Raw genomic sequence first — 11,396 nt, 5'->3', positions numbered from 1 at the left:
CCCTCTCTAAAAAAACAAAAAAACCCAAAAAAAAAAAAAAAAAGGAACGGTGGAAGGTGTTGAACATGTTTGGATTAAAGCAGAAACAAATTAGAAGAACGTGATGGTCACCTTATAGAATCGTCACAGGGAAGACCTTTACTTCCTCTGCGCTGCTCTAGAGAACAAGAGTAAGAAACCAGGCGGGAGATGTTAAGAGGTGCCCCACGCCCTGGGCTGGCCCTGCCTACGCCTGGAGCTGGCCCTACAAGGCATGGCTGTTTTGCAGGGAAACGAGGGCCCCTGGTCTGGGAGTGGCTTGGCCATCGCCATCGGGGACATCCTCCATCTCACAGGAGATTGAAATGACGACCTTCCGGGGCCTCTGGCAATGCAAAGATTCCCTGGTTTTCCCGTGACCCAGTGAGAAGCAGCCTACAAAAAAAGGGAGTTGATTTCTCGCGTCTTCAGTAGCTTCTCGGTGAAAGAGAGCAGCTTGCTTCTGAAGAAGTGAAAGCTCTTCCTTGTGTCTGGAGCCACATCCTCCTGGGGCTCTTCTCTCCTGCTTAGCGCTTCAGGCGCCGTTATCCACTCGGCCCCTTGAACTAGGTGTGCAGTTGAAGAAGGAACAGTTCTTCCTAGCCAATGAGTGCAGCGAGAGCTCAGACTGGGCACAGGGTAGAGCAGAAAAAGTGACGTTTGGACACCAGGGCTCAAGTTTTCCTTGGGGATGAAGATAATCCCTGATCTGTTTGATTCACACCGTCGTTGGGCCGGGTGTGGTTAAAACACTTTGGTAGACCCTCAAAGGCTGAACTACTGAGAGTCATTATTACGATAATCTAATCATTCTGCCTTCCGTCCTGTCCTGTCACGGAGGGAATATTGAACCCACAGGAGCTCTCTATTACTAGAAGTCTATCTCCCCCAAACATAATTGTTTTCTCCTCATTGGTCCTTCATCAGCAGTTGTCTGAAAGTTTCGTAAGCTCGGCCTTGCACGCTCTCCGTGATTTTCCTGACTCCGTCTCAGGAGGCTGCAGCAAAAATGACGGGTCTGGGCTTGTTCTCCTCAGCCCTTCTCGCTACACCCCTGATCCTGCCACCCAGTCCTTGCTTCAGAACTTGGCCCAGAGGGCCCCGGCAAATATAAAATACCTTCAGGGAAAAGCGTGCTTTTCGGGATCCAAAGAGGGAAACATCAGCTGCTGGGAAGTCATTGAAGGTGCTGCTGCTAAAGAGAAGACAGACCAGGGCGCTGATGTTAATCGCACGTCTAGCATTCTCTACCAGGCACTGCGTTAGGCGCTCTAGGCTTAACACATTTCATTCTCCAACCACTTTGTACAAAATAAAGAGGAGTGTCCGTAAAGCCCATAAAGGGAAATTAAAGCCTTAGCGAAGCAGCTTGCCTGAGTTGACGTACCTTACAAGATGGTGATCAGGCTTGAAACAGGTGTTTTGACTTTGCCAATACACACTTGTCATATGCAGGGTGGCTAAGCTGAGCCCGGATCTTAAGGATTTTAAAACTGACATGACGGGAAAGGAAGCAGGGTGGGGATGCAGTGGGGCCGAGAGCCTAAAAAATGGCCATTATACTATTATTAAGGTGCCAGGAGTTTTTTAGCTTTTAGATGTGGACCCTTCTCTTTGTCTTGGGGCGTGAGCACTCCTTGGTTTGGGGACTGTCACCACCAGAATGGGCCTTCTGGTGCTGAGAACCACCTGCAGGACTTGAGGGGGAGGGCCTCCGGAAAGACTCAGGGACCCGGCTGTGTGTGTGGCTCAGGCTTGGCACACATCAGAGAAGCTGCCAGGGCCGCCCTCAGGGGGTATGAGGTCCCAGGAAAATATTTGGTGGAGTCTCTCATCTATATAGGATGTTAAAATGTATTACCAAATACACAGATCCACAGAAGACGTAGCCATTTATCCATAAAGATTTAGAATAATGGGCAGAAAAGAGGGACTTCTGTATGTGTTTATTGTTCAGTCGGTACACCCGAAGGTTCTTTATAAAGTCCAAGCACCTAAAGAGGTAGCAATGTTGTTGTTCCTCACGTTTCCATGGATCTTTGGTTCTCTGTATTTAAACAGTATAGATCTTCCTACTTCTGCAGTTCCCCAGGACCGTTATTTAATACAGTTCCCTAGTACCTCATGACTCATGAGGCTGCATCATCCGTCATGCCACCCGCTGTCACCCACCCTCTCAAAGGTGGCTCTCTGCGTCCTTGATAATGACCACAAATGGTAGTCTTACTCAGAGTGTGCAGGAAAATGTGAACAGTAATTTGCTTTCTAGTCACGTTAAGTTTACTGATAGGAAATTTATAGCGAAAGCATAGAACATCTTCTGACTTTGTCTTCTCTTGAACTCACAAGGCCATAATCGCCACCTTCTGAGAATGGGAATCTCTTTCAAGAGAAGGCACCCCTGCCTTCCAAACATCACCACCAGCAGGAAGGATAAGTGAGGGACCCAGGGGTGGGGCCAGAAGATTGGTCCCATGAGTGCAAAAACTTCAGTCTCTTGTCCCGCAAGACTTAAGACCCACCTGGTAAAGCATGATGTCATAGGCTGGAAAGACCCACCAGCATTGCAGAGCAGCTGCTTGCAATTCACTCATCTGTCCTGGAAGCAAGGCTTGACGGGAGTCCTGGAAACTACACTAAATTTCAATAAAGGCAGTCCAAAGCAGGGGCAGAAGGAGTGAGAGGGGCAGAGGCCCCACTCTCCTGGGTCTCAAGGTGGTAGGAAAACAATCTCTTCTTGTGTCTGCCTGAAACTGAGCACCTCTGGGAAGAGACAGTGTCTGCAGGAGGTGCTCTGTGCACTGGGGCACCAGGACTGGGAGGGTGGGGACCACAGCCAAAGGTAGCTGGAAGGATGAGAGAAATCCCATAGATTCTGCATAGTGATGGCCCCAGACAGACTGGTTTGTAGGCTCATGGGTGGTATCTTTGTAGGGACTTCCAGAGATTCTTGGAAGACACTTTGGAGTGCACAGAAGTGATTGGGCCATAGGGCTGAGATCCAGCAATCCCCTCTCATCTGGGGAATTGCAAATCTGATCTCATTTTACACTTACAAGTGAGGGGACCCACAAGTTCAGTTAGGTGCTTTAAAAAAAATAAAACTTGCTATAGATACTCAAATATACTTATACAAGTAATTACACAGCACAAGATGTTTCAAACCTGCTTTTCATTAAACAGTACAGCATGATTAACGTCCAAGATCAATGATTACTTGCTCGATTTATTATTATTTTAATTTTGGAGGTAAAATTTACATATCGTGACATGCATAGATCACAAATGTACAATCTGGTAAGTTTCACCAGATATATACAGCTGTGTAACCAGCACTCCCCCAACCAAGATACAGACTGTTTCCATTACCCCAGAAATTCTATCATGCCCCACCAGTCAAACCCAACTCCATGGGCAGCCGCTGTTGTGATTTCTATCACCATGGATTGGCTTTATAGGTTCTAGAACTTCATATAAATGGAATCATACATTATTTACTCTTTAATGCCTGGCTTCTTTCACTGAATATGTTTCTGAGGTTCATCCATGTTACAATGTATAGTCATAGCTAGTTCTTTTGTTGTTGTTGAGTTTAGTCTTTTTATTCTTTTTTTAAATTCCACTGTATAGATGACCACCGTTTATTCTCCTGTTGATGGACTTTGGGTCGTTTCCACTCCCTGTGATTTCAAACTGTGTTCTGAGGCACCTTGGGGTCACTGTACGGGTCCATTTAGGGTTAGCTGCTAAAGTAGGATTCAAGACAACTGTGTTGCACCTTGAGGGGAAAGAGTTGCTTCACTTTCTGGGGGCTGGGATTCCCTTGGCTTATTTGTCCTTGCTGTGGCATTGTGCTAAAGGAGAAGCAACCCAGGTAAATGAGAAACCAGTAAACCAGGTATAGGTGACGCTGACTGCCAAGTAGACCTGTCCAGATATGTCACTTCAGCTCACTTGGTGAGTAACTCTGCTCCTGAAACAATGGTCTCTCTGTAATAAACAAAGTTTGCAAAATGAATTGGACTCTGACCATCTGCCACATTCCAAAACAGTGAACTAACTGAAGGCCAGGATGGGAAGCTCAGCTTCGGCTCAAATTTAGGACAGACCTGCAAATACAAGGGGATAAAAAGAAACATAACTGTCTGGAGTGTCTCCAACTTGTCATTCATCCAGAAAGTGGAATATGGGGTTGTAGCTCTCACAGGAGGAGGGTGGGAGGGGGGTGACAAGGCTGGGGTTCTCAATGGGTTCATCAGCTGCGTTTGCTGAGGCCCAGCCCGGAGAGGTGGACAAAACAGGAGATGAGGCCATCTACAGAGCTGGAATTTCTAAGTGAATCCTCCCTTCCAGCCCTCTCTTCCTCTCTACCCCTAAATATTGAACCAAAAGAAAATGTAAGGCAGGGTCCCCAAACCCAGCCCGTCTAAAGAGACCCACAGTGAGCCACCGATGTTCTCCCATCAGCCAGAGTCCCTCTTTTCTTCTGTGTCCTCACCTAGCTTCGTGGGAAGTTCGGTCCCTTCTGCTCTTGGCCACCAGGAAACTCTGATGTATTTGCCACTCTAATATCTCAAGTGTGGAGAAGGCCTTTTCATCTGGAACATCCATTCTCATTCCCCTCACTCTGCTTCTGTTCTGTATTTACATTTCACTAATGCACTGTGTATTTCCTATACGCAATACCTAATCCTTTGTGGAATGAGGTGGGGTATGAATAAATAAATCAGTCACAAAGCCTGGCCTCAGACCTTTGCTGAAACAACGTGCATCTCTTATGTACCCCCACCCCGCAGGGGCGGCCAATACAATGGCTCCTTCTTCCCACAGAACAAGTGAGCAAGCAGGAGTGGAGCCACCTCTGCAGGTGATGCTGTCCAAACTCCTCACCAGTACTTTGCATTTTCATCCACTCATTCAAAAAGTTAGCTACGGTACTGGGGGAAATAAGCAAGGTCCCGCTCTTACAGAATCTACATTGCAGTAGGGGAGACAGACAAGCAAGTAAGCAAAAAAGTAGATCACATGATTTCAGATAAATGCTACAGAAAAGGTAAATGAGGGTAGAGTGGTTTATTGTTTTAGGAGGGCTTGGGAAGGCCTCTGGGAGGGGAGATACACAAAGATGTTTGAATGAAAAGGAGGTGAGCCAGAGAATGTTCTGGGAGAAGGGTTTTCCAGGCAGAGCAAACAGCTGTGCAAAGCTCCTGTGATGAGAACGTGCTGGATCCATTCTGGGAACTGTAAGAAAGTTCCAGGGAGTGTTGAGTGTGACAAGTAAGGGGGTAGGCAGTGATGGGAGGTGAGGAGTCAGGTCATGTAGGGCTGCATATACACGTAACAGGAGCTGTTGAAAACTTTTGAGGAAGAGAGTGGGGTGAACTGATTTATAATTTTGAAAGATCTCTCTGGCTGCCACGTGCTAAACAGACTGAAGTGGAGTGAGAGCCCAAGCAGGGGGATGGGTCAGGAGGCCTCCGCAGGTGAGCGGCCAGGAGGCTCTGGGCGGGACCAGAAAGTGAGTGCAGGAGATGGTGAGGGTGGCCCGATTTCACTACAGAAGGAAGACGCCATTAATTAAACTATGGTGTGCCATCAACTCTAGGTGCGCTCTGCATTCATAGATGCTATCGTATGGGGGAAGATGTGTCTCAGAATTGACGAAATACGGAATTCAGAAAGTAGAACCCAAGAGTCTTGCTAACAGATTGGATGTAGAGGGTTGAGGAGAAAAGAGGAACCAAGGACGGTTCCTAGGTTTCTGGCCTGAGCAAATGGGTAAGTGATGTGCTATCAAAGATGAATGAGAAGGAGGGAGGGGCGCTGGGGCAGTGGGAAACAGTGGGGGAGGTGGGGATTTGTTGGGCGGGCCTACCTTTGAGCCGCCTGTTGGCCAGGTGGAGGGGTGAGGCAGGCTTGGCCAATTTAGCTTAATTAAATTGGACCTTGGGAGAGCTAAGAGACAGATTTAGAAATCTGGGAATCCTTAGCATTGGGATGGTATCTATGGCCATAAAACAGGGTACACTCTTTTCCCCTTTTCTGGCACCTCATCTAGAGACCCTCTCAGGCCCGCCATGCTATAGAAAGCAGAGGGCGAGAGCAGGAAGATCTTAGGTCATGTTGCACCCCCCCCCCCCAGTCTTCTCCCAGGGACCCTCCAGTGCGTCTGTCCTACCTGGGTTTCCTCCAAAAAACAAAGCCCAAATCAAGGGCTTTTATGCAAGTAGTTTATGTGGGGAGTGAATCCGAAGAGCGAGAGATCAGGAGCTTGCGCGATGGGAGGAGGAAGAAGGGAAAGCCGATCCGAAGGTCCTTGATGATGCTGGTCACCACTGTGGGCAGCCTGCTCCCACTGAGGACCTTCTGAGGACTCACAGTGAATGCCCCTGAGACTTTTCCACCTGAGGCTCAGGACAAGGGATTATTCATCCACTCTGTCCCACATCCCCTCGCCCAGCATTGCCCCAGGACGGGTAAGCCCCTCAAAGTCCCAAGTTCGTGCCTGCCCGAGCAAGGGTAGGCAGCTCTCACTGGCTTCCCCCTTGGCAGGGGCAGGAAGTCCCAGAGTAGAGGCGACACACGCGAGAGCAGCAGAAGCGAGGCGCTGGCCGGGCGCTTGCACACGGCTGGTTGCCACAGCACCAGAGCAGAGAACGGCCAAGGGCTCCGAGGTGGGATATGAAACATCTGCCAGAGTCGCCTCGAACCCCGCTGTAAACCCAAGTCAGCGTTTGAGGGCAGGGATCCACGAGGCCGGAAGGATACATGGGACACAGAAATGCAGTGTAAAATGAGGTAATTAGTCAACGTCAACTGGATTTTAATATTTAGTCTAAAAATGTCTGGAGGCAAGAGGCCTTTCAGAGCGGATTCACTCGGATTAAAATGCTTCATTCCAGCCCCGTCTCCTTCCCACTCCAGATACAGAAAACTGTTTTTCTCAGGATGGAAGCTCTCCTAGAGTTTGGCAGAATCCCGGGTTCTGCTCATCTGTGTTTGTGACGTGGGCGGAGACGTATGTCTGTTGTTCCTGCTTTAGGGGCCTTTGGCCTCTCACCTAAGAGTGAGTAGGTAACATCTTCCTTGACCCAGAAGTGATTTCATTTGGCTCAAATCGAGGTCATATTACCCAGGAATTGACACCATCAGCCCAGCTTGGCTCTGTGCCAGGACCTACAGTAGTCAAGGTGGGGCTCATTCCTGGTAGGCATCTCCAGGGCGCCCTGGGTCCTCCAAATGAGCTCCCTGGACTACAGGGTCTTCGTGAGCTCTTATCTTATCCCCTCACCACAACCACCATCACCATCATCACCACCACCATCATCACCACCACCACTTCATGTTACACCAAAGCTTCCACAATAATTATACTAGTTATTATATATATACACTAGTAAACATATAGAGAATAACATATATATGTATATATGGCACCTATTGTGTGACAGACACTATTTTTTAAAGATTTTATTTATTCATTTGAGAGAGGGAGAGCATGAGGGGGGAAGGGCAGAGGGCCAAGCAGACTCCCCGCTGAGCATGGAACCCAACACAGGGCTCAATCCTAGGACCTTGAGATCATGACCTGAGCCAAAATCAAGAGTCAGACACTTAACTGACTGAGCCATCCAGGTGCCCCTGACAGACACTATTCTTAGCACTTTCTACATAACAGCTCAAAAGCTTCATATTTAATACATAAATTTATATGTAATTTATGTCAGTTGAATTTATATATAAATGCAAAGCCCACATTTTCACATAATAGCCCCGTTAAGCTTTAGCGATGCTGAAGGGAGAGTACTATTATTATCATCGTTATCCCCAACTGACAGATAAGGAAACTGAGGCATGGAGTGGATGAATAAATTGCCCAAGGTTAACTGGCCAGTCAGTGGTAGAGCCAAGATTCAAACCCAGGTGGTCTGGCCCTGGAGTCTGTCTGTGGCTATCTTCCTGCAATGCATCCATACCCCCTACACCAGGGTCAATGGAGGCGATACCAGGATGTTGAAGGGAGGGGCGTGCCCTCCTTCCTGCTTTCCCCCATGTTTCCAGCTGGGATGTAGAGTGGCAGTGAGCCATCTTGGGGAAAGCAGATGAAAGCAATAACTGAAATTTAGCAAAGCAACAACATAGAAGGAAGCTAGGTCCCCGATAGGATGGAGCCCCTCTATCTGTCCTGCACCTGCTTCAGGGAGAAAGAAATCAACTTCTGCATGGTTTAAGCCTCTGTTATTTCAGGTCCTACTGGCAACAGCTGGATCAATATCTTAATGATGCAGTGGGCAAAGTCAACCTGGAATACAGCTTTGCCAGCCTCAGAGCCTCCTGTCCCCAGCTCAGAGGCTGCTGAGGGGATGACGTGTACTGTGACATGCCAAGGGGCCAATTCTGTCTCTGTGTAAGGTTGGAGCTTTCTGAAGACTGTGCACCCAGCTGCACTAACCAGACTCACGGGCAGGAGGTGGGGAGGGGCCCATCTCCATGACAACAAGGTGGTGATGTTTTTATTTATGTAGAACCAGAAATGCCCCAGTAGTTTTTATGAGCATAAAGCAGAAGATTATCAAACCAGACCAAGGCTTCCTAAGCAAAGAGCTGACACTCCAAAGAGTCCTCATCTCAGGAAACAGGGTGTGTGTATATTTGGGGAATGTAAGATCACAGGAGAAACTAGATAGGCCATCTAATCTGATTTGAAGTCTGGGAAAGAGAAAAGGAGAGCAAGACGAAGGAGGCCAAACAGAGTTGAAAGGTTTGAGCACGGTGGTTTGGGAGGTGCAAAGAAGGATTTTTTTCAAATCACTTTTTCGTTGAGAAATCAATATAATAGTGAAAGAATTTTTTTAAGTTTCTATAATCACTATCTTTCACAGAATTTAAAACAATATTTTATATATCCATTCCTTCTAGTCTTTGTACCCATAATTATCAAGCTTATCTACAAATCCATTCAGCTTTATTTACTTCTAATTACACTTTTCCATATTTCTACATACTCACTGCAGTTGTTGGGAAAGTCACTTAATTCACACAGCCTTGGTCTCCTCATCTTTAAAATGGGGCTAATAGTTCCCAGAGGAGTTGTTATAAGGATTAACTGAAGCGAAGAGGTTTCAAACGTTTAGCAGAGTGCCTGCCACACGGTCAGTGTAAACCAGAGGCGTTCCTTCCCCCCAAAGAGTTAGAGTTTCCCCAAAACTCCAATTCAAGGCCCCTGAGTGTTCAAAACATCCCATGCACTTCTGGGAATTCCTAACAGTGAATTTCCTCAAGCTTCCCTCTGCCTCCACGCTCATACTTCTCATCTGTTCACATCAGACCAGAAAAGGGATAACTTGAGGGAAGGCTTGGGTCCATGAACCCATCACGGTAAAGCTGTTTGATGAAGTACTAGGCGGCAAGAAGCAAGCAAAGCCATCACTACACCCAACAACAGAGGTGCAGATGCTGGCTGGAAGGTGTTAGATCCCCTTATACAAAGCTCCCAAACAGGAAAAACTCGTCTATGGGATATCCGAATAATGGTTTCCTTTGGGGGAGATGACTGGAAGCGGGGATAGGGGTAGCTTCTGGGGTTCAGCTAATGTCCTGTATCTCAATCTGTGAGGTGGTCACGCAGATGTGTTTACTTTGTAAAACTACATCACACAGTTCACCCCTGATCTGTGAAGTTTATTGTATGTTCAGAATAAGATCTCATAATAATAGCTAATATTTTTGAGCATTTATTAAGCACCTGGCATAGTTCTAAAGTGTTTCATAAACATAAACTCATTGAATCCTCACAACAGTCCTGTAAAGTAGGCACTATTATTATCTCGATTGTACAGATGAGGAAGCTGAAACACAGAGTGGTTGAGTCACTTACTCAAATTCACACAGCTAGTGCGTATTAGAGCCAGGATTCAATCTGGGGAATCTAGAGCCTATACTCTTTTCTAATTGCCCCTCCCAGAGAAAGGGACCAAAGGTGCTTTCCACTAATGCCATGGCACCAGCCAAGCATGACCTTAAGCTAATCCCAAAGGTGAAACATGGACCATTCCCGTCAGGATGAGATGGGTTAAAAGTAGACAGGCTTGTTGGGTCCAGAGACTGCTTTGTGGAACTAGTTGGATCTCAGCTGAGATCCATTTTTATTTTCTGCTTCACGTTTCTTAGACCACATTGGGGGTGTGACTTCAGACCTCAGACTCGTATGAGTGCTGTTCGGGGCACAAATTCCCAGGAGAGATTGTTGTTGTGTCCTTCCACCTGGCGCCAAGGGGGAGGCATTCAGGCTTCCTTGCTAGCCCTTTCTGCAGGGTAGGTTTATTTCTCATTTACCCTTCCACCGAGAGGGGAGCCCTTCGGTGTCCTACTCTGTTTCCTTCCGTCTGGGGTGTGTTTTCTTTCTTAGAGGCACATAGAATAATGGTGGGTCTTGCAATCAGATACCTAGGATTAGATCAAATGTTGTACCTTCCTAAATACAGAGGAATGTATGTCTCCCTTCAAAAGCCTTAGTAACTCTCCTTTATTTGGAGTATGAAGTCCAACTCCTTAGCCACAAATACACAACCCATTCTCATCCCTGGACACTCTCCCCCAACACCACAGAAACCTCGAGCCTATGGACACCAGACCACGGCGATTCCCTAACAAACTATACTCACCACTTCGGGAGACTAGTTCAGAGGGAAATATGAGGGGCTCCTGCTGGAGCCTCTTTTACACAAAAGAGCAGCTGGATCTGCCTTCTGAGCCTCCCCCCTGAGTTATGGCTCATATTTTATTTTTCAATAAGAAATAAAATTGGTAAATTTTCAGGTTTTATCTTATAAAGAGAGAACAATTTGGGGAAAAGGAAGTATTTAAAGCTAGGATTAAATTTGGCAAATAAAGAGAACATGTTTGGAGGAAATAAATATTACTTCATAGATACGTAGCTCAATTACAGCTATTTTAAATCCAGTATTTAAATGGCCTCTATATTTGTAATAGAAAGAGTTGATTTTAGCAAGAAATGTAATACTTCACTCAAGTACAATTCTACAATAAACATTTGAACTTGGTTGTTCTTTTCGTTTGTTACTCTTTATTTCGAAATAATTTTAGACACAGGACACTGTAAAAACAGTAAAGGAGCTTCTGTGTACCCCTGAGACTTGTTCTTAACAGATGCTAGAAACTAGTATAATAAAGTATGTCCATAACATTTGAAAGTTCAAAGAAAATTTGATAAAGTGGCGTTTTATGCATTTTATGCCTGTCTTATAATAAATTTGACATTGAAGTTTTCCCTAATTCAGTACCCACTATCTCCCACTTCCCCCAGAGCTGGTGTGAGCCTAATAATTCATTAGGTTTTAAAAATTAAATGTCAGGGG

The sequence above is a fragment of the Ursus maritimus genome, unplaced genomic scaffold, assembly GCF_017311325.1.
Source record: "Ursus maritimus isolate PB19 unplaced genomic scaffold, ASM1731132v1 scaffold_6, whole genome shotgun sequence".
Classification (NCBI taxonomy): Eukaryota; Metazoa; Chordata; class Mammalia; order Carnivora; family Ursidae; genus Ursus; species Ursus maritimus.
The sequence above is the reverse complement of the archived record's forward strand: the minus strand, read 5'-3'. Positions refer to the sequence as shown.